Source organism: Larus michahellis, chromosome 5 (assembly GCF_964199755.1).
Source record: "Larus michahellis chromosome 5, bLarMic1.1, whole genome shotgun sequence".
Classification (NCBI taxonomy): domain Eukaryota; kingdom Metazoa; phylum Chordata; class Aves; order Charadriiformes; family Laridae; genus Larus; species Larus michahellis.
Genome location: NC_133900.1, coordinates 43547562 through 43571618, shown reverse-complemented (window position 1 = coordinate 43571618; position 24057 = coordinate 43547562). Strand labels below are relative to the sequence as shown.

At 39.5% G+C, this 24057-nt stretch overlaps 1 protein-coding gene across 1 annotated transcript in view; it reads right to left on the bottom strand.

Annotated features, from left to right (window-relative positions):
• CPE (carboxypeptidase E) overlaps positions 1 to 24057 on the bottom strand; it is a 59531-nt gene that overhangs the window by 18511 nt on the left and 16963 nt on the right. The gene's annotated exons all lie outside the window — the stretch shown is intronic.

Genomic DNA, 24057 nt, shown 5'->3' with positions numbered 1-24057 from the left:
TTCAGAAGTTGCTTTGAATATTCAGCTCAGACTTTATGAAGCAAGTACAATAACTAAACTCAAAATTAATCTTTCCCATTTAATAGTCCAATAAATGGTCCAGTATTAAATATATACATAAACATTCCACATACATTAATGAATACATATATGGAATGATTACGCACATATTTAATGTTGATTTAATATATCTTGTATATTCATATATAACATTCCATGTATACTATTTATTTAATATATATTCCCTATACATTCGTATATCTATTCAATATATAAATAAGCAGTCCAATATTCCAAATTGCTCTTTAGTCACATTTGCATGACCCTAGACATGAAAAAACACGAGAGAGGTCTTACAGAGCTGTGAAGGATATACCTTTTAAAAGACTACATTTTGAGCCCTGATTCCAGAAAGGTTTTAGTATAATATAAACACCTGAATGAGATTAAAAGGATTGTCCAGGAACTAAAATTAAGAATATGCTGTTCTCTGAGTTGAAGCCCTTTTTCCTTATCCTTTTCCTTTTTAAATGCAGTTCCTCAGCTGTAACAGTTTTATCAAACATTCTGCTGATTACGTGCTCTGAATAGTCTTTGAACACACTTTGCAATAGCCTTTAGCACTATCACAGGGGCAAATTCAAGCCAGGAAGTGTATTACACAAACGAGACCTAAATAATTGCTAATCAAGCACACAGACGTATCTACTTACGACTCTTCAGTCTGTGCTTGTTAACCTTAATCCAGTGATAAGATGCTAGCAGACACAGGGCTATTAATACCGTGACTTCTTTCCTCCCAGCTAAAATGTTTCTGCACATATGGATTCATCCCTGAAATTTTTTGTCAGTTAGATACATTAAAAAGTTTTCTAGTTTCAGTGAAATAGCTTCATTTTATCTGATACACACAATGCCATTACAGCGACTAACAACCTCTGTTTCCTCTTTTAGCATTGAACTCCTATTTACTGTTTTTTCTTATCTGTTAATACCAGGGAATGCAAGAGATCTGATCACCAACACCATGCAATCAACCCTGTCCATCAACCCTATCCTATTAAAATAGATGGATACTATTTGACAAAATACGCAGCACTGTCTCATAATTACTATGAATTAACAGGAATACTTATCCATATGTATACTGGGATGCTACTTACGGGAAAACTGCTTCACAAGCTAACAGGCAAAGTTGTTACTGCAGTACGTGTATGAACTGTGGACGAACACAGTTGCATTCTGCATTTGTGGTTTTCCCTCGGACATCACTAAGGAAGCCTGAAGGAGAAATAATTTCTCCTGATTCCCAGCCCTGTGCATTAACCCCCTGGCTTTTCCACTTGAATTTTATAAGGCCTGGGTCAAATGAAGAAATAGAAACATACGTTTCCTACACAGTACTGCTTGCCCCCCTCCCCAAAGGATCATTAACAGTGTTTAGAAAGGTTCGTGAAAACAGGCATAGGGTCCATAGTGAACCAAGAGTCCGGCCTCATCTCCAGCGTATCTCTTCAGTGGTAATGAGCCATCTCAAATGAGCATTAAAAGCTAAAAGGAGTTCAGGAAGAGGTAAAGAGAGTCATTGGAAATATGGAAAGTCTTTTCTATGAAATGCGATTGAAGAAATCAGACCCATTTTCCTCAGGAAGAATAATGAGGGACAGTCAAATATACTGGCCATCGTGGCACGGAGGAATCTGTCTGGAAAGCAGCACTTCCCTAGACCACAAAACAAGAGACAGTGATTTTCAGTTAAAGGAAACAATGACCATTTTTAGACTGATAAAGAAAAAATAACATCACTTATAACATGAAGCGTGAAACCAGTATTCAAAGAATCCTGTTGGCAGTGAGGCGCCAGCAGAACTCCAAGTTTTGCTAACAAACCAAGAGTTAAAAAAACTAATCTAAAAGCGAATACAAAGGAACGAAAAGAGAAAGATAATAGAGAGCTGAATAACAGCCCTATTTCAAAACTTAATTTTGTGGTCATATTTTAGCTCCCCTGGGCATCTTCTTACTCCTTTCTCTGAAGCAAAGGAATCCATCTCCTATCAGTCCTCTGGCTGCAGAGAACAAGGCTGCATGGTCCACACAGGTGGGACCTGTTCTCTGCCAGCGCTGCCGTTTTCTTACCCCTGGGTGCAGCAACCGAAGAAATACTGGGTTTCTGCTCAATACCAGAAGATATTAAATTTCATGCGGTATCCAACAATTTTAGGAAAACTCTTCATCATTTCAACAGTGTAATTTACATCTACAGAACAATGGGAAAAATGGGTCATTCTCCTATCTAAACTTTGCAGTTGCTCCAAGGGAAACAAACTCGATTTTTACTGTTTATTTCAGGGGAGACAAATTAATGCTACAAGCTGGCTGTGGGGGAATTAGCAGTTTGGTCATTAGTTGTCCATGCCTATCATGGGCAAAGTTAAGGAGCCCATTCTAGAAAAAGGGACAATGCTGCTGAAGTCATTAGTTACCATCACAGTGCCCAAAAAGCCAAGGGAGCTCCCACAGGCTACTATATCTGCTGGCTTTGCAGGTAATGAAGCCCTTAATTTGCATTTGCATTTCTGCCTTTCGTGTTAGAGTAAAAACTGCAGCTCAGGGTGTACCTTCTGGAAACCTTTTTTGGAATCCTTTCCTAATCATTTTAGGCTCCCAAAGGAACCAGCTCCTTCTCCTCCACCCCGTGGGCTGACACAGACACCTCAAACGCTGAGGATGCCAATTGTCCAGTCCCTAAGCCAGCACTCCTCACTTTATGGGTGCTCTGGTCTACTCATTGAATATCTCCTGCCACACCATCTCTAACAGCTTCAGTCTTCTCTGGAGAACAGCCCACCCCATGGGGAAAACAGCCTTCAGTCACCTGTTGCTAGCAGGCTACTTAGAGGAAGAGCTGCTCCTCCCATTAATCCTTCATGAGCCATTTAATGCAGAGCTTAATCACCCTTCATAGGATTCTGTTATTGTAATTGCCTCACAGAATTATTTTTTTTTTTATGAAAGGACTCAGTAAATCTCAATTTGATGATGAACTTTTAAACAGTTTCTCCAAACAAGTAGACACACTCCTGTTCCACTGCAGAGAACAGGAGGTAGCTTTAAGTGAGAAGCAGCATGAAGAAATATAACTATTTTTTCTCATTTATTTGACCCTCTCCCCAAAAAAAGTAAAACTGTTTTAATGAATTCCCATGGTCCAAGATATGACAAACATAGATGAGTATTTACATTGCTTGAATATTTAAAATTCTTATTTAATCTTATTCATTTTCTGACAATAACTTTTCAAACTAATCTCTCACTCACAGTAGAAAAAGTATGTCTTGTGTAACAATGTGAGCATGACATTTATCAATGCTGAAATGTAATTTCATCCCAGATACAGAGGTTTGTGACAACAAATGAATGGGTGTATACTAACATCTTTTGGGGCAAGTCATAAGAAATTAAATGCAGCGATCAAGTTTATAAATATCTCAGTATCTCTGGTGAAAGCTCAGCCATCACATCATTATGGCTTTTAGAAGGCTTTTACATCCCTCTTAGATTGGCTGTGTGGTACATTACAACCTGGTAAATGATTGAGGAAGAAGTATTTTAAAATGTCGTGCCTTTCTGGTGCCTGACAAACATTGTGAAATGTCACCACTCGCTTCTGTAGTTACTGTCAGCTAAGGTCTTCTGCAGTTTCCTAGGAACAGCGTGTACATGATTAATATTAGACAGGTTGTCCAATTAAAGATGATTAACCACTGCCATTTTCAGGTCAGGCTGTATTTGTACAGTAAAGACGGTAATTTTCTAAAATGTAGGGACAAAAAGTTTAGCACCTACTAATTACATATACTATGAGTCAAGGTAATGTCATGCCACTAGTCATGGTCTAATGTCAAGCAGTTAACTTTGAAAAGTACAGTAGTTCACTCTTGGAAGTGCAAGCCATATGGAAGGAAAAAAATAGCTACTGGAAAGTTTAAGTGTTTAATGAACTGTTTTGCAAGTCAGCCTCAAAGACCCTTAAAAACTGGAATCCTTCTGCTTTCCTGTATTTCTCATGGAAAATCCAGTAACGTCTCTGAAATAACAGATTTAGTGTTTTGGATTACTTATAGTTGTTTATCATTTTTAATATGGCAACCAGTAAACTTTTCTTGTAGATAAATGGCATGGAAAATACCAGAACCCCTGCTGGCATGAAATTCATTCATTAAATGTGATTGAAGACTTGCTTATGCTCCACATTTTTCTTAGTAGTTCAAAGAGAAAGAAATTCCCTGGAGATGAACTACATGGAAAACCAAGGATTATAAAATAGGTTTCTCCTTTGATTATGAGAAAAGTAAGAGAGGGAAAGAAAAAAATAAATGAGGAGGTGTGATCAGAAAGTGAAACAATTAGGAAATTCAAATTTCTAACAACCTGTAAAGAAAATGTCTGCAACCTGCCTCAACAGCATTTCAATAGAAATGTTGATCTCCATGACTTGTGTTAAAATGGCATTGAAAGATAGAAATGCAATGCAGGGTTAGTTTCTAAATCTTTGTATAGGCCTTATATAATTTTAGGTTGACATATACTAAGACGTAGCGTTGGTCTAACCTTGCTGAAAGAGAAACCACTGGAAAGTTTCACAGGAGGCTTACACGAAAGCAAAAATGGGTCAATACGGAGGCCTTTGAAAAATCCAAATCTTTCACTTTCTTACCACTAACTGCTAGAAAATACACTGAGAAGAAAACAAGAGGAAAAGAAAATCAAGGATCTTTTGGCAAGCTCCTGCTTTAAATAAATGCATGCATTTTTTAACAGCTATGATTCAAGACTGGTCTCAAGCTTTTTTCGGGAAATTTTCTTAATTATTTGAAACACTACCACTTAAAGTTAACAGCAGCATCTGTACAGCACATTGAACCCAAGTGAAAGCACACAAAGAACAGCTATGTTTCTGCTGGCCTTGACACGAACAAATTAAGATGTGATCTGCATTCTACCAAGCATAAAGTCTGTCAGTTGGGCTTCAAAATAGGATCTTGTATGTCTTTGCGCTGGAAATTAAATCCTCCAGACAGATTACCTCATGCTCAAGGCAGTTCTTTCCACCAAAAAGGTTCTGCGTGACTCGATGCTTCCCTCAGGTTTCCAACAGCCCACCCTCACCCTGGCAGTTACAGAACTTGGCACAGCCACCCACGAGAAGTGGGCAAAGCATCTGCTCGGCTCCTCCGCTCCCCACCTACAGCTCTGCGCTGGCACATCCCTATGCTGATCTTCCCGCAGCACCCTGCGCTTACACTGAAGCGTTGCACAGCATAGCACTAATTCGGTATTTTGGGTAAAGCCCACTTGCTTTACCAGAGAGCAGAACAGTTTCTGCCTTCTAGCTTTGTGTTACTCCGCGCGAGCTGATGGCACTATCTAGTAGAATTGATCATGATTCTTTAAATCATAATAAATCTTTTGCAAAGCAAAACAAGTTTACTCATTTAATCAAAACCTTTAACTTAATAAGAAACACTGAAATGTGATGTGCGCAGAACCCTGGTTTTGTGTAAATGTGTTAAAAAGTGCTCTCTGAAGTTCAAAGCAGATTTAAAATTCATCAGAATTTTGGAAGTAATAAATAAACATCTATATATTCAAACAGATTAACCAGATTAGTTTTACATTGCATTGCATTTTTCATGCTCTAGGAGAATTGAATAGGACTTTGCATTTACAGAATTCATTACATCCTTACAGCAGCCAAGTATCATTAGTTCAGCATTGAAGGTGAGGTTCCTCAGAAACCAAACCTGGAATGAACTGTCCTGAACCACCCTTACCAGCCTGTGGTAGAGTATGAGACAGGTACAGTTTTTTCACCTCCCAGTTTTTCCTCTCCTTGCTAGGAAAAAACCCAGACCAAAACGTACCCCTGGGATTCTTTGTGGAGGACACTGTCAGTACAGAGATGACACAGATCACAGAATCACAGAATGGTAGGGTTGGAAGGGACCTCTGGAGATCATCTAGTCCAACCCCCCTGCCAGAGCAGGGTCACCTAGAGCAGGCTGCACAGGAACGCGTCCAGGCGGGTTTTGAATGTCTCCAGAGATGGAGACTCCACCACCTCTCTGGGCAGCCTGTTCCAGTGCTCTGCCACCCTCAAAGTAAAGAAGCTCCTCCTCATGTTTAGGTAGAACTTCCTATGCTCAAGTTTGTGCCCGTTACCTCTTGTCCTGTCCCCGGGCACCACTGAAAAGAGCCTGGTCCCATCCTCCTGACACCCACCCTTTAAGTATTTATAAGTGTTGATAAGGTCCCCCCTCAGCCGTCTTTTTTCCAGACTAAAAAGACCCAAATCCCTCAGCCTTTCTTCATAAGAGAGGTGTTCCAGTCCCCTAATCATCTCCGTAGCCCAGCTCTCTCTCTGTCTGCTGTGATGCTGGGTGTGGGATACAACTGATTCAATTCATCTTTTCCACTGTGCTCAGTAAGAGAGGGGGCTTTTCCATTTATAACTATGCATGACCAAGTGAATTTTCATTTCAAAGACACTTACTGTATCCCTCCAGTTTTGGTTGGCACATAGAGCAAAGATACTTTTTTAATCCATCATGAAAACAGACGTTCTGATGAAGAGAAAGTTGATACATAATTTAGACACGTATTTATGATGGTTCCTCATCAAGTTCACTTAACAAGCTTTCTCTCCTCAGCAAACTCTAGAATCTGCTTTCTCACTTCATCTACGAAAGTACCTGCCAGCAATCAGAGCACTTCAAAAGGACTGAGCTCACCTATCTCATTCCTTTTGCATGTAACAAACACACAAGAAATTTCAAAGCAAAACTAGTTCAAATGCCTGCTACCAGCAGGAGACACAATTGGGGTCTGCTTTTCCTCATGCTGATTTCATGAAGAGAAGAAGTAAAAGTCAGAAATAACCAATTTATATTCAGATCCTCTCTAAAGCCGAAGAGGCAGGCAGAAATACTGGACAAATAAGGTGAAGAAGGAAAAGTGAGCTCTCCCTTTTTACTGGAAACAAACAAACAAAGTCAATGAAAAGATGTAAATAATTCTTTCCCAGAAAGATATACAGGCCCAATTCAACATTGCCATGTGTCTTCCCTCCGCCAAATGGGTGGCCAAAAGCCCGTAAGCGCAGACACGAGCGCGCTCGGACGCTGTTTCCAGGCTGGAACTGACGGGCGCAGTGATTCCCCCAGCAGTGCCCAGAGCAGAAAGCAAATCTGAAGAGGGCTGAGGGTGTAAAGTCAGGCCAGAGTTCCCCCTCTGTAGCATCACGTCCCAGTACTTGCTGCGAGGCTGCAGTTCGGGAGGAAAGCGAGCTCGGGCAGCTTTCGGGGCTGCACCAGTATGTGCAAGGGAAGCGCACTCACAGAACCCACCTTCACCTACCAAAACTCTTTGCTTTTTTTCTCTCCAGGGAGAAAAGCTATTTATGACTGAAAAGGATTACAATTCCCATGGCAAGGACAGTCTGGGTCCTTGGGAAATATATTTTCTGTGCTTATGGATCTAGAAATAATTAGCAGTGAGCCCCCAGACTTCCTCCCTTGATTTCCAGGAGGATTTCTGAGGCATGGCAATGGCACTTGTTACTCCACATACTGGATGCTCCTTCTTTATCGGTAACTAGAAAATCATTTTATTCCACTGCTGTTTTGTCACAATCTGACACTGTGTGAAAAAACCTGTGGGCTGCAGATCTGCGATTCAGACAGATGATGCTAAAGTGCATTGGTCATTGCTAACAGATGGAGAGGGATAAAATCTCCCCATAAATGTACATCTGGAACAAGTCCCTCATGTAGACGACGTGTTAGAGAATAAGAGCATCTTTTGTGCTGGCATATTTATTTAGCTCTCCTTGCTTAGATGAGCCCTAATATTTACTGATCATAGCTTCTGTGATTATTGGGCATGGGGTTTACAGAAAGAGTTATAAAGTGTCTTTTTAAAATAAATTACAGTAAGAAAGACGTAGGTAAACTGTGAAAGCTAATTATGCTGTTACTTCGCTCCTTTGTGGAAAAAAACATATTAAAGATTGACTCGTGATGACTAAGAGAGGACACTATTTACATCAGAACATAAATTACGTGATTTATGTCAATATCTTCAGAAACCAACAAATACCCAGGTAACTTCTTTTAATCCTAAAACTATTTCAGCATCACCCTTTCGGTACAGAGAATTTTAAAAAACAGAATTCTGTAATTTCAGAAGTTAGGGTGGTTTTTTTCACCAGAAAAACTGCAGCTGCACTGTAGGCTTAAAAACCTGGTAAACTATATGAAATCTTGATTTAAAAGTAGCTTATTGATATCTGTTCTTTTGCTGCACTTCAACTCCAGCCTGATTTTAGCAGCTAATACTCTCTCAAGTTTCTGCATTTAAGGTATGAGTGCTATGTGATAACCAGCAGTAAAGCTTGATTGTACTTGTTCTTGAGACAGCAACAGTTAAGTCAGGTCTGTAGGAAGCAGCAGAAAAAAAAAAAAGGTTAAGTGGGTACAGAGTGATCAAGATTGGCAGTCCAACACTACATCTCAAACGTTGCCACACTGGGCTTCAGAACATTCCAATGGTACGTAAAATTTTATTTTAAAATGGTATTGTAAACCTTAATGAATTATTTATAGCCGGTTTAGGCAGAAATGCAGACCTGGATGCTTGGAGGGGGTCTATCTCTTCACACTCACGTGTTTGAAATACGGATACCCTTTAGAAACTGTCCCCCATGTCATCCTAAGCATTAAAAAAAAAAAGTGATGATTCCTAGCAAGACAGTATAAGGAGAGGAAGCTAAACTGCTACAGAGGCTAATAAAATCAAACTTGGTGCATAAGAGGAAGAAGTGAATCATATAACAGCTTGTTGACTCAAGAATAATGATGGAGACGACTGAACCAGCAAATCCTTTATCTCAGTAGAGATGGGAGTGGATCCAGAAGGCTTTCAAGAGAAAAGCCTTTAGATGAAGGAGCTTCAGACAAAAATTCTCATATGGATACTGACCCCGACACTGCAAGCCACAGCACAGCTGTATGGCTGCAAGATACAGAACAGCCTTCATAGCACAGAAACAAATGCTTCACAAAAAAAAAAATCTGTAACAGCTTTTAGGTCTGCCCAGGGACGCACATTCTCATGTCCTAAAAACAGGCCGATTTTTTCCTTATATAGGGAACAAACATAAAAGCTTTGTATCTTCTCAGCTTTCCTCAGAGCTTCTGCTGGGTTTTCCCTCCAAACAGTATGAAGACAGTTCTGCATTAAGAGACAGGAGAGCGGGGCACCTGTTCTCCATATGTTCTACAGTCAAGGACAATGGAAATCGCAATCCCATCCTTGAACAGCACCTATAAGTGCAGAAAGTGAACCGGTGGCTGAGCGACTAGGTATTTCATAATGAGCTCTATGTACAGCAATAGAGCCTTGTGCAATTTGATGTAAAATGAACTTACCCAGGGCTTATTCTCAGTGCAAGCAGAAAGGTTAGTTCAAAGTAACATGGCATGTTCCTCACAAAAGGGCGAATAACAGCCGTTTCCTACAATTATACCCACTATACCTCCAACATGCAAGGCACATTAAAGTGCAATGACCAGCAGGATCAGAAGCTCTTCCTAGCACTGCTGAATTATTTCTCCCTCTGAGCAATACAAAAAGCTACAGTAATCCAACTTTTGTGCTCCTTTCATCTCACTTGAAACTTTCTTTCTCCTTTATGTTACTAGCAGTACATCAGACAAGCTCTTTCCTGCCAATGCAGGAGAAAACATCATATGAGTGAAAATGTACTTGTCATCTAAGAGCAAATTCCTTCACTAATAAGAGTCCAAAGGGCTTTTGTTACTGCTATCAGTGGTATCTGGCATCAGTTTGAGTGTATGCACCACAGTTCCTGGGTAGTCATTTATATTTTTTAATAAGTGCATTAAAACACTAGGCGCTGAAATATTTTGTCATACTTCTGTAATTCAGACCAATACTGAAGCAGTGAAAGTGAGAGGCAAACTGTGCCCTACCTTTGAGATTTATTGCATTTTATTTCATTTTAAGCAAGTGTAGAAAGCTGGAGAGGTATAATGAAAAAGCATAATAAAGTCGGGCACTTTTTTAAAAGCTGATTTCATGCATTTCGTACCTTTATTTATTAACAAATATTCTGAGATTGCTGCAATTACTTTTCTCATACATACTGTCATTCTTCATGGCTAGAGACGCCATGAAGTAGCTAGTTAGCCAGACCACAGAGGAGAGAATAATACAGCCAAAAGGCATCTCCTGAGAAGCCCTACAGCTGTATTTTCACTTTGAAGTTTCAGGCATTTGGGGCTTTTTGAAAAGAAAAAATTCTCTAATGAAGAGAAATGGATGTCTAGGAAATACTAATTCCAATCAAATAGGAAGAACATCTGGTGTCTGATCCAATAGGCTCTTCAATCAAGGACAGTAATTCAACGAACTGGGGAACAGTACTGGGTAGAGTGGACGCAGTACTCTACTATTGTGTGTGTGTATGTGGGCATCTACATCCTACAGACACACGTGAATGTCCCTCATTGAGACACTCAGGCACCAAGGAGGTCACCCCCAGGTCATGAAAATATTTTTCATGTTTCTGTTCGCTAACATCTTCTTAGATGTAAAGCAAACTTCTAATTTTAACCAAAGGAATTGCATTTGCAGATATTCAAAATAATATGAAAACACAGATTTGGCACAGTTCACAAACAAAATCAAAACCACATGACTCCAAAGGAGAGAAATGGAACCCTTTAGGAAGTGACCCAGTATTCCCTGTCTTTAATAACCCCCTTACACCTTATGATGCAGTAGTTCATTCTTATTTAATCAAACAATCTGAAAGACAAGCCTTTTTTATCAAGTGATTCTATTTGTGCATTAAAAGACAAACTTAAAGCTGCTTGGATTGTTTGATAAAGTATTAGCTATCCAGTCTTTGCCATATTTTCTACTTCTGGTTTTTTTTATATGCATTTTACTTAACTTTCTCTTTCATCCTGGCTTTAACTTTTATGATCACAGCATGACGACTGCCAAAAACATGTTTCAGTATATTTTTCCCAGCTGTCTGCTGAGCCATAAAGAAAAAAAATAGTTATAATATGTAAAAAAATCTTTAAAATTGTGTTCAGATTATAGGAACACAGAAACGGGAAGGCAAAGGGACTGAAGATTATCACATTGTCCATTAAGACCACACTTAATGAAAGGCAACAAATTTGGGAAACAGCGGCCAGCATATAAAACTCACCAAGACATGCTACTAACCCAGCAGGTAGGAACAATACTTTCTACCAAAATCATCCGAGTGATATTTGACTTCACATGGCTCTTCTTCTAACCATAAAAACTTCCATATTTATACAAGAAAGACATTTTTCCTTTTAACGTTGCTAGTAGCAGAAACGGCCATTGCAATTATGCTGAGAGCTCAGTTGTATCAACTTTTCCCTTTGTTTAGGACTTGAACCAGTGAAGGACACTAAACACATGCTTTCCTTCAGCATATTAGCATCAGAGGGGTTAGTCTGGAACATAAAGTCAAGCACATGCTCTCAGGAGTTTGCCAGAATAAGGCGTTACGGTCTCATGCAAAAGCAACAACATCGAGAAGAGATTTTCCACTGACTCCTGGAAATTCTGGATCAATCTTTATTTCTGAAAAAATTCTTTCTGGATACAATTTTTCCATATTTGGTTTCTGTCCACATTTAACTATTTTTTTTTTTAAGCAAAAGCTTTCACCTATTTATAAATAATCCAGGGGTAAAAAACATAGGCCCTATTAAGACAATATTTTTTTTGCAAAGATACTTTCTTTCCACTTGTGTAACCCTAGAAAACAAATTAATTTTTCATGTTAAAATTCTCCAGGTGGCTTGTTTTCACTGAGGCCTTCTCTTCAAACCAGATATGAACCAGCAGATTTATAAAAGCTTGAGAACTCCATCTTGCACCAGGCAATATGAAATTTAGAATCATGACACTTTGAAAAGCTACTCCAAAGGTGCAAGCATCAGTGCAAGGCACATGATTGTAGTTGGGTGCTGGTGCTTAACCGTCTGCTCTGCAGACTCGTATCTGGTAACCAACTGTAGAAAAGCATAGTGAGTACAACATCCAGCCTTTCTTCCTCTTACTTTAGTTAAAAAGGGATACAGAAAGTAAAATTACATTTATATTATACTACTGCTATGCTAAGACAACTATTTCAAACTCTTCAGTGTTACAGAATGACATTTTTTTTTACAGAGGGAAAACAAAGCAGCCCTTAGTGAGAAGGCTATGCTGGGAACAAGCACGTGCCAGGCTCTCAGGGTACTCTTTATTTCCCCCGCTGGACATGGTAGTCCACTACTGTAACCCCATGAAAACGACAAACTCAAAAGCAAGGTTTGCTGATGAAATATTTCACATTGGGAGCAATGCTTTTATCACATCTCATGCTACTCAGAATGTTTAGATCCAAATAATCTACTCTACCTGTTAAAGGAAGCAGGATATGAGGGCGAACATAAGTCTTTTATGGCAAGAAGAAAAAACCCCAAAACCCAAAAGATAATTTCAGGAACCGTAAGAGTTTCCTGACTGGGAACAGCTCCCGGACTTCCATCGAGATGTTGTTCTGTCACGGCTGCATAACGTACAAACTACCAAACTAAAACAGAATGCCGTGTAACATAGGAAAACAGAATTTATCAGGCTTTCTGAGCTATGTGTTATACACGCCTGTTATGAACAGTTCATGCTTTGGTTTACAGCTCTTTCCAACCAGACAAAAATAGTCCGACCACGATATTTTTTTTCCCAGAAAAAGACAAACTCCTATTTTAGCTTGCTTGTCAATGGTGAGTTGGTTGAGTCATGTATAGAAATATGAAAAAATCAATATAGTTCACTGTATTGATCACTGAACAATGGCTGGTTTTTTTAAAAAAAAAAAAAAAAAAAAATCATCGGTCGGAGCCAACAGCCCTCTTTCCCAACATGTGTGCAAGCAGGATTACAAGGGCCAGTCGCAGTGCAGAAAGCCACGCAGGGATCTTAGCCATGGGTTACTCAAAGCTGCCACCCCAGCAGTGCGAGACTTTCCATACAAGTATTAATACTGTTATCACGAATCCTTAACAGTTTCCATGGCAGGACAAACACCACCGTGCTACCACTGAACAAACAAAGATTGTACCAGGTCTCAGATCATTTCCTGTCTAGGCAAAAGAAGAAAAGAGAATAGAAGCATATGGCAAGCACAGGGCAGGTGATGATCTTACCATAGATCTCATTAACCCTTTTTCCTCCCTTACCTTGGGGAACTGCTGTGACAAAAGTAAATATTATGGAGAAATCTGAAGAAGGGCATCAAATCATGGCCTCTGACGCTGTTTTGGGGAAGTAATTTGCTGCCACGGATGTCACCATGGGAGTAAGTACAAGGAAGGCGGTTTGAAAATTTGTTCAGTGGACAACAGAAGCGATCATTAATGGCTCAGAAGTACAAAGTAATATTTTAATGTTTACTGATATTTTGCCAGTTAATGTCTCCACAGCAACAAAATTGAGTACCAAGCCTAAATGATGCTCCAAGCCTTTGGACCCAAAGACACCTACAAAATAGGCTGAGTAAACAACGTTTAGCTCAAATAGAAAACTGAATATGACTACATTTTTTCTTAAGGAACAATTCATTTTGCGATGTGACAAAAAAAACCAAAACACAAAGAAATAGAGAGGTTTGTATAAGGAAAGCAAGACTGTCCAAAATGAAAATCAGTTCATTGTACAACTAGTATAAAAGCAGGTGAATTTTGGCAGAGGGAGAAATACATAGCACTCTCTTGTCACCATACTGCAATTGTTCCTGTGTATACTGTTAGTATGTTTCCACTAAACAAAAATTTAAGAGCATGATTATAACACTTTTTTGAAGTCTGGGCAGCTGTACTGCAGAGCTCTTTCTTCAGGGATTTTCGGTACAAAAATACCCTAACAGATGTCATTTTGGTATCACATCGATGCGCATGAGAGAAAGCAGGATGACATGTGATGTTCAGCTGCTATTTGCTTATCATTGGGCTTTATAGCTATATGTTTCTATTTAAAGGAAGAAAATGTGCTACCTTATGGCTTTATTTTAGGATTGCTGAATTGTGATTATACCCACACAAATCCACCCACAAAGGAAAACGCAAGTTTTGTGAGAAGTAATGTCACACCTAGTGAATATAACATATTTTTCAGGCAAACTAGACACAACTAGAGAAGAGAATGTGTTTTCATTCTGCCCTTTATGTGTAGTTTCATTTAAATCCCATGAATATTCAAAATCTCAACATATAAGAGTGAAAGACACGTATTTTTTTTAACCAGGTAAGTGAGGATGACAGAGAAGCTAGTAAGTTCCACATGGATATTGTATATGCTTCTCCTGCTAGAAGATTTTGCTTTAAAAGTATCTTTCAAGGTTTATCATTTTTTTTTAAAATAACTAACTCCTGACACCCTTTGTAGACTATGCCCTGGTCTGATGAACCTTCCAGGATACTTTTCTTTACCACTTCGACCACTATAGCAATTCCTTACACCGAGCTACTTGATACAGCTGATGTAGGTTTCTCACTGCTATTTTCTTTCACTTCTCCTTTAATTTATAATCTGCAAAACATCTTCCAGTTCTACACAAGCACCCCATCTTGGGGAAGAAAGGAGGACGTAAGAGCATGAAAGCGATGCCGGCCCTGCCTTTCACAGCTGACCCCCAGATCTGAATCAAGATTTCAGGATGCGGCCGTTCGAGCCAGGAATTGGCCACGCCACGTGGAGGGCCACCTCTCCAGTGTGACACTACAGACAGTCTGAATTAGCTGTCATGACCTAGAGGAGTCTCAGAAAGGTGACAGTCACCAACAGATGAAATTGTGCAGCTTGACAACACAGTACCATCAGCAGAAAAAAGTGGACTTGCTGTTCACAGTCTCCCACTGTGGCTTATGTGTATTGAAACCCTCTTCCCACACAGAGTTTTTAGACCTTTTCCCTGAACTCCAGCTCTCTTACGAAGTGGAAATCCTAGCTAGAACTAGACACAGTCTCTTCTTCCTACAATTGAACAACTTAAGAGTCTGCAAGCATCCTGGAGAGCCAGTATCCAAGCACCTGTCAAAGGAAAAGGTGCATGCCACAACAATTTTATTTTTAAACTGAATTTGCCTGCTAAATTAATCAGTAAGATAACAAATGCTGGTATTCAAATTTATTATCAAAGTCCAGAGTCACACCTTTCTTAATATGGAAATTAGAGTCTGTTTCTGTTACTGTTTGAGTCAGCAAACTCAAAAAGCAGTTCTGGCTTTTTTGAAAGGCTGGAAATATTAATTACTGAAAAAAAATAACATTCTATAGAACAGAGAAATGTTTTAGCACATCTGAGATTTGACAAAACAGTGTCAAACCAGGTTACTTCAAATCCTGTGCCAAATTGTCTATGAATTAAAGACGGGTCATTGCCTAAAATAATCAGAGTCCAGTCCAATGCTGCGCTTAAACCTGTTTCTGACAGTGAGCAGAAAAGTAGCCTGAACTAAGACTAGAAAAGAGCTGGCATAGAAATCAGCATAGTGGTTCACAGCAGTGATTGATTTATTTATTATTTTTTTATTTTATACTTCAGTACACTCTTTTTCATAAAAGGAAGGCCCAGATGTTTGAAAGTTCAAACCTCCACACTTCAAACATATAAGCACACATGTAAGAAGTATGTGGTTAAGACCTGGATAAGTAACATTTCCCATTTTTTAATGTTGGTTTGTTGTTCTTTTTTTAATTACATGTGGTGCTAACTGTATTACTTCGTACAGAAAGAGGATTTTGCTCTTTGGAACTTTGCCGTGCTGGACTTTTTGTTACGGTTTAGTTTGGTCGTTTTACTCTTTCAGTTTTGTGGTATGGGATTGCTCCATTACTCCACCATCTGACTGCAACTAGTTGCCAGGTATAAAGGAATAACAGACATAAAGATGATGGACACGGCTGAGTATGGGTGGCAGCAAACCTCAGAAGCAGCAGTCTACTGGTCTAATGAGCACCCATGTAACACAGAAGTGCCTTCCATAAATAATTCACTCTGAAGATACACTGTTTTCAGGACCACTGTACATTTCAGAGCACTAAAGAGGCAAGAGAGATTCCCCTCAGAGCACATTTTGTATGTTAGGTGTATCTTTCTGTCAAATATAAGAAATTAAGATTTCACTTTGGCATCAATATTCTATGCCTGGAGATACTGGATACTGAACGTGCCACATTTCGCTGGCACGAATTCCTAATGCTATTTTTTTCTTGCACAAACCCTGCTGTAGGTAATTTCAAAGAATTATTCTGAACACAGAATACTTGGTAGCAGACCAAGCTAAACTCCACTTTCTTCAGAGGGCCTGTTCAATGCAAGTTTCTACACTGTCACACTAGTGACAGCCATTTAAGGATCCTGACAACTTTGTCTCCCTGCTATGCAGGGGAGGCGAGATGTGGGATTTGGGTTCTGCTCTACTCTCTGTTACATGGTGCACTTCAGTGGCCTTTAAGAGGATTTGCACCATACCTTAGTTTTTCAGAGTCATGAACACCTACATACAGCAGAGAGAAGACAGAATTTATTCATATACACCCCATAGTATAGAATCATAGAATCTTCATGGTTGGAAAGGACCTTTGAGATCATCGAGTCCAACCATACACACACCAAAAAAAAACCCTATAATCTCTGCCACTAGAGCATGCCCTGAAGTGCCACATCTAGACGTTTCTTAAATACCTCCAGGGATGGCGACTCAACCACCTCCCTGGGCAGGCTGTTCCAGTGCCTGACCACTCTTTCAGTAAAGTAATTCTTCCTAATATCTAATGTAAACCTCCCCTGCCACAGCTTCAGACCATTTCCTCTGGTCCTGTCATTTTCACCTGGGAGAAGAGGCCAACACCCACCTCTCTCCAACCTCCTTTCAGGTAGTTGTAGAGGGCAATGAGGTCCCCCCTCAGCCTCCTCTTCTCCAAGCTAAACATGCCCAGCTCCCTCAGCCTCTCCTCATACGACCTGGTCTCCAGACCCCTCACCAGCCTGGTAGCTCTCCTCTGGACACGCTCCAGCACTTCTATGTCCCTCTTGTACAGAGGGGCCCAGAACTGAACACAGTACTTGAGGCGAGGCCTCACCAGTGACGAGTACAGAGGCATGATGGTTATATATACCATATATGGTTATATATGGTTATCTACCAGAAAAGCAAAGATTTAGACACTAGGAAGAGAACCTATGACTTGTTACCACCATGCCTAGCGTACTACACCTAATTTGCCCTTAAATCTCTCCACTGGATCTATGCATTGCAGAAACTATCCACAAAGCAATGAAATAAGTATGGGACAGTTCAGCAAGTCAAAAGCATCCTTATCAAGGTTTACACAGTAGCTATAAATCCTTCTTTACATCACAGTGCACACAAACTTTATTTCACGTCATAACGGGCTTGAAGCGAGTATAGAAAAATATGCTTTTTCTCCTTTAAAAATTGTAAGGCTATGGTATTATAATTATTTTCACCAGCCATTTCACGTATTTACGGTGTTGCATTAAGACAAAGTATGTTTCTTCCAAGAACTTCCAAGCACTCGTCTTCCTTCAGAAACACTTGTGGGTTTTTAATTTATCTTACCCTTTTGCAGACAGTTAGAAACAGAAGAGAAAAAGAAGCATATTTAAACTGCTAACTTGGAGCAGAAGCAAAGAACACACCTTAAAAAAATTCTTAATACGAAGAAAATATTTAATACATGCTAAAATTTTCCACTGGAAATCACTGGGGAAATACAAACGCTGCTGTGCTCCTGTAGCACTTACATGTCCTTCAGTCTGGGGAACGGGAGGCCAGGATTTCCTGAGGTTGAAATACAATGCAGAAGATAACCACACTGGACTTTTTCCACCAAGTCAAGTTAAGTCCAGAAGTTATTGCAGACTTAAGGCCTACAATGGCCTACAAAGGGTCTACAAGAAAGCTGGTGAAGGACTTTTTAGGATGTCAGGTACTGGTAGGACTAGAGGGAATGGATTAAAACTAGAGATGGGTCAATTCAGACTGGACGTTAGGAAGAAGTTCTTCACCATGAGGGTGGTGAGACACTGGAACAGGTTGCCCAGAGAGGTGGTGGAAGCCCCATCCCTGGAAGTGTTCAAGGCCAGGCTGGATGGGGCTCTGAACAACCTGGTCTAGTGGGTCATGTCCCTGCCCGTGGCGGGGTGGGGGGGGGTGGGGGGGCAGAACTAGATGATCTTTAAGGTCCCTTCCAACCCAAACCATTCTATGATTCTATGATTCTACTTCAGGGCGAGTTAAGCTAAGCTGCTGTAAGAGGTCGATTAATAAAGGCAATTATAGAGAAGAATACCAAACCGGTATAAGCTACCCCAGGCAGACAATAAGATGAAATAAGAAATAACATACCATGTCAGCCTCTGAAAGGCGTGAGTTCAATTCTGCTGCGAGGCTCGTGAGCGAACAAAGGGAGTATCTGACAGCATCGCAGCGGCTGGAAAACCGCTTTGAAATTCATTCACTTACCCAGAAGGCTATTCCATGATTCAAGCTGATGTTTTTGAGAACAGCAAAGAAATACTTTGAAGAAATCGGAGGTCCTCTGAAGTAAAGGGGGAGGGAAAAGGAAGTTACACTGCACGGGACCCAGAAAGAGGGAGGACAACAGGCAGAAGGTGCGAACCCGGCAGCCTGCGCTCAAACAGTGCTCTCTTCTGGAGACAGAGAATTAGAGGTGCCAGGTGCTGAGCAACCCGGCCACATGGCCCTCAAGCGAGCGGTGCCTCAGCGCTGCATGTTGCCAGTCCAGTCCCAGTGCCACCCACAGACTCGATGACAGGCAGCACCAGGCCACAAAGTTAATGTTTCCATGACCTCGTTGTAACCTAGTGACTGTGCCATCAGCTTTCCAACACCATTCACCCTGCGAGATCACACCACCTGGAGCATCCTGCTGTTTCCACGTCATCTAAAGTTGCAAAGAATTGTTATTAAAGTTGTTATTACATTGTAATTAAAAGAAAAAAAACAAAAAGGGGCGGGGGGGGGGAAGTCTTCACTGGCTTATCATGCTGCAGACCTAACAAGACGGACAAGCAGTTGCCTAAGAACAAACAAGGAGGGAACACTTCTAGGAATTTGCTCATATTTGTTTTCATAATGTAATTTTCTAACTTGAATATTGCTAGATGTTTTTCCTGTCTTTTTTTTACATGACTATTTTCATATTTCATGTTCTCACCTTTTTCTCATAAACCATCTCCTGACTATTAAGTTTACACAAGTTTATTACTTTCTCTCTGATTAGATATTCAACACTGAAAAGTAGTTTCCATATGTGACTTCACCATCCTCACCCTTTGGTTTCCACCCATCCACCCTGAAAAAGATCCCATTTGGCACAGTAATCAGCATCTATTCACTGAAGACCTGTTGGACACTCAAGACAGCAGCAGCTATGTCTCACAAGTTACTGCCAAACTAATATATTTACATTTATTCTCTTTACGGCCTTGGCAAGTGGTAAAGTATAACTCATGCTTAGCCCCCCAGGGGACCATAATGTTGTGGCTTTTTAAAGTGCTAGGAACTGATGGAACATCACATGCATTGGGACAATGATAGGAAATGTATTGTCCCAGTTTATGTGTCAAAAGGTGAAATTATTCTAGCTGATACCTCTACAGGCTTAGTGCTTTAAAATTACACATTGCTCTTTCTGAACCATTTTTAACTTTCCTCTCTTACATTTTTACATTATATCCATCATCACAGTATTCTTACCCCTGAAAAAAAATCCTGCAACCAACTTCTAGTTCCACTTAAGCAGCTGTGCAGTACGTAACTGTTTGTACAAAAGCCAGCTCGTTTTTCCATTGTTGTGTTGACTTTACTACCCAGGAACAATGCATCCATCTTTATTATAAGCAGAATAAATTCGAATTAAGGAAAATGGATCCTTAATAGTGATGTTTTCGTCCATAATATGGACCAAAATTATGTTTCAATTACAGACCACTCTCAAAAGTCAAATTAATCAAAAAATCATCTACACTGCAATTTCACTTTTACTAGAATTATGAAGAGTTTTGCCCAGTTCTTTCTCTTCTGATCATTCTAAAAATGATAATGCTTAATAATTAACTAAAAACACTTCTTAATTCATTTCTTGCATTCCATTTATCAGCGAAATGTAGTACCAGAGAGTCTCTCTATAAACACTGCTTATGATTCCTGGTTCCTGAGGAAATCCCACAGGTTTCAAACCATAGTTATGACACTATGACAACATTACGAGTTGACACGACAAATACAGTTCAGCGCTTACGTGGGAAAAATCAAACGGTCAGGAATTTCCTTCTAGAAAGGAGTTCTGATTAAAAAAAAAACCACACAAAAAAATACAATAACAACACAGAAAAGGAAGGAACCTTTAGAATTATAGTTAAGTTTCACATTAATTTCCAAAGTTTTCCTTGAAGGAAAAAAAAAAAAAACCATGAACTAAATCATAGAAAGTATAATTATATTAAATTTCACTCCTTTAATAACTTCCATTTATTTTAGTTATTAGGAAAATGTGAAAAAATCCATTTTAAGACATTTAATAATGTAGTGGCGTCAACAAGACAATGAGAACAGTCAACACCAGCTTTGTGATATCAGCTACGAACATTATTTCATACAAAAAATATCAAGGAAAACTTAATAACAGCACTTCAATAACGTCATCAGCATCGACAAAGCAAGATGTTTCCACAAAGAAGATTTCTTTGTTTGCCTATTTCCACAGAATACCCGGATATTACAATACCCCCAATCCCATTGGGAATGAATGCCTCACATTGTTAAAGATCCTCTCTTTCCAAGGGTGCCAACCTCCAGATTATTAGGAAACATAATAAAGTCATATCTGTCCTCGTTAAAAATTCTGTGACATTGCCTTCATGAATGGATTGTTTATCCTGTCCCTCTCCCCAGATTTCAATTTCAACAAGATACTGCATGAGGAAATCTTGTAAATGGAGGTGTGACAGCAGCATGGACAAGTTTAACCTACCAAAGTGGGTGAACAACAGTGATGGAGATGCAGGTTTACAGGCTACACAGGCTAGCAATACAAATTAGCACCCAAAAATCTTAGTCATCTCAAAACACCCTCAGGAAAAGCTCTATTAACATAGAGGAAAACCCTCTACTAACATATTTTTATCAACACCATTGAATTCAGACACTTGAATAAACCAAGTATAAGTTTACTTTCTCATACAACTGCACTTTTAGTTAATTGGTAGACACCTTATGAAGGGATGGGCCCATGCCTATCTTTTCAGAATAAATTTGTCCTTCACACATATATAAGTAATTAAATTGTCTTTGAATATCGTCTTAACTCTTCAGCAATTTTCGAGTCTGTTCAAGTCTTGGTAAATAGGCTTGCCATGATCCTTCAGAGTAAACACTACTGAACAAATCTCACAACATGGACAGATCTTTTTAACTGGCATCAAAACACTTCTTTCTCTTTTGATATAGCCTACAGAAAATCCTTCCTAGAATAGCGGGCACTCAGCAAACATTTTCTGCTACTGCATTATGACTGTTCACATAGCAACACACTAACACTCTTGGGAGAATTTTGTTTCTTTTTGTCTAAAGAGCTTTCACAGACTTTAACATTAGGTAGATTCTTTTATTTCTTTTCTCTATTTGTAGAGAAATAAATAAAACAGTTATTCAAGATGCACCATATGCCTCTAACGTATCTGCTCTTACCCCTTCAATACATGAGAAAGTTTTAGAAAGTTACCTTTGATATTTTTGTTCCCATTCTCTAAGACCACTTCCTTTTAAAAGTTATTTATGTTTTTCCCCTTTGAAATTACTGAACAGCAAACAAAGCAAGCTCTTGACTTGAACACAGTTTGGGCTTAGTAGATCCTAAAGGCTTTTGAGCCCAATGTGAACGCTTGAAATCCTGTTTTCTGAGGGTATCATTCATTCTGCCACCTACCAATGGTGTTCTGGTTTGCCTTAATCCTCTGGTGAGACAGGACCACTGTGTCTGCAGAGTTACAGATACCGGCCTCGCTCTTGGAAGTCGAGCAAGCAGGCTGACCTGAAAAACCTCCCCTGAGCACACTGTAATTTTTACAGAGTTGCCATAAAGTTAAAAAGATCTTTTTCTATAACATATAATAACACTTGAAGTTTTGAAGGATGGGTCAACATACGCCAGGAAATCACCTGCAAAAAGACTTAATAAACAACTGGAGAATTTTGATAAACCAAGAATGGCAAACCGAGACATGAATTTCAACAATACTTTCATGCTTAGATCTCCGATTAGTAGTTGGGTAGTTTTACATGATTATTCATTCTTATTAAAACTTATTTAACCAAATCTTCCTCCTAGGTGAAACCTTGCCACTATAGAATGAAGACCTGCCCCAGAGGCTTGACTGATCCAGGAAATCAAGGAATACAAATAAAAGAGACAAGATTTGTGATTTTTCATATTTCAAAGTCCAAAAAATACATTTTTGTTTTGTGAGGATTTGAAAATAAAAAGTAGCTTTGGAAAGGGTTTCTTGCTTGTTTGTTTTTTGGTGTTTGTGGTGTGTTGTGTTTTTTTTTAATTCCCCCAAGAGCTTAGCAAAACCGATTGTTTTTCAAAGTAGTCTGAAATTATAATTGCTACTAGGGATAGCCAAGGAAACAGGAAAGAAAAATCAATCGGAGTATCAATTTTGCACACACTGCGGACCATTAAAGCTTTGCTAATAATATCAGGAAAGGCAGAACATCACAAATTAGCTATATTACTGACTAGAAACAAGGGAGGAGCATGAGCTTTGTGTATTGTATCTGTTGTTAAACTGTGTACACTGTTTTGACATAAAACAACCTACAACACAAGATCAAGCATAATTGTATGCTAATTTATATCAGTATATTATCTTCAGATGATCTGGGATTCATTCGCTTATCAAACAGAAGAATTAACAAAATCTCAAAATCACTGGCTGCTCCTTGTCCTGTCCTGCCCTGCCCAGAGAAGGGCAACCAAGTTGGTGAAGAGTACAGCACAAGTCTGATGAGGGTTTGAAGGATAAACCTCCAGCGTTTAGCCTGGAGAAAAGGAGGCTGAGGGAAGACCTTATTGCTCTCTACAGCTCCCTGAAAGGAGGTTGTAGCGAGGTGGGGGTCGGTCTCTTCTCCCACGCAACAAGTGATCGGTCAAGAGGAAATGGCCTCAAGTTGTGCCAGGGGAGGTTTAGATTGGATACAAGGAAAAATTTCTTCACTGAAAGGACTGTCAAGCATTGGAACAGGCTGCCCAGGGAAGAGGTTGAGTCACCAACCCTGGAGGTATGTAGATGTGGTGCTGAGGGACATGGTTTAGTGGTGGACTTGGCAGTGTTAGGTTAACAGTTGGACTTGGTTTAAAGGTGTTTTCCAACCTAAGTGATTCTATGATTCTGTGATAATAATTCAGAAGTCTCCATGAGACTTCACTGCTGTGGCCGATGAATGCCATCAGTGCTAGCTGAAGAATGTTAAAATTGAGTAGTTACCATCCTTCTTTTCACATTTAATGTCATTGCTTTATGAAAAGGTAATTGCAGCATGAATATGAAGGCCTGGAAATTTTACCAAATACCTAGTTTTTAATGTGGAATCCTATCTAAGATAAGGACTAGCATAAGTTTTTACTAAATTTACTTTCTCATCTTGAGTATTCAATGAGCTTTAAAGGTCAGATCAGCAATTACCACACTGACCAGTGCACCTTCACTTCCACATTGATAAGCTTTTGCTACGGCTCCCAAGAAACAGAACCTCTACACAGCCAATGATTGAGAGATCTGAATTTTTCCTTTCTACAAGGACCTTTTGGAAGATTTTTGAT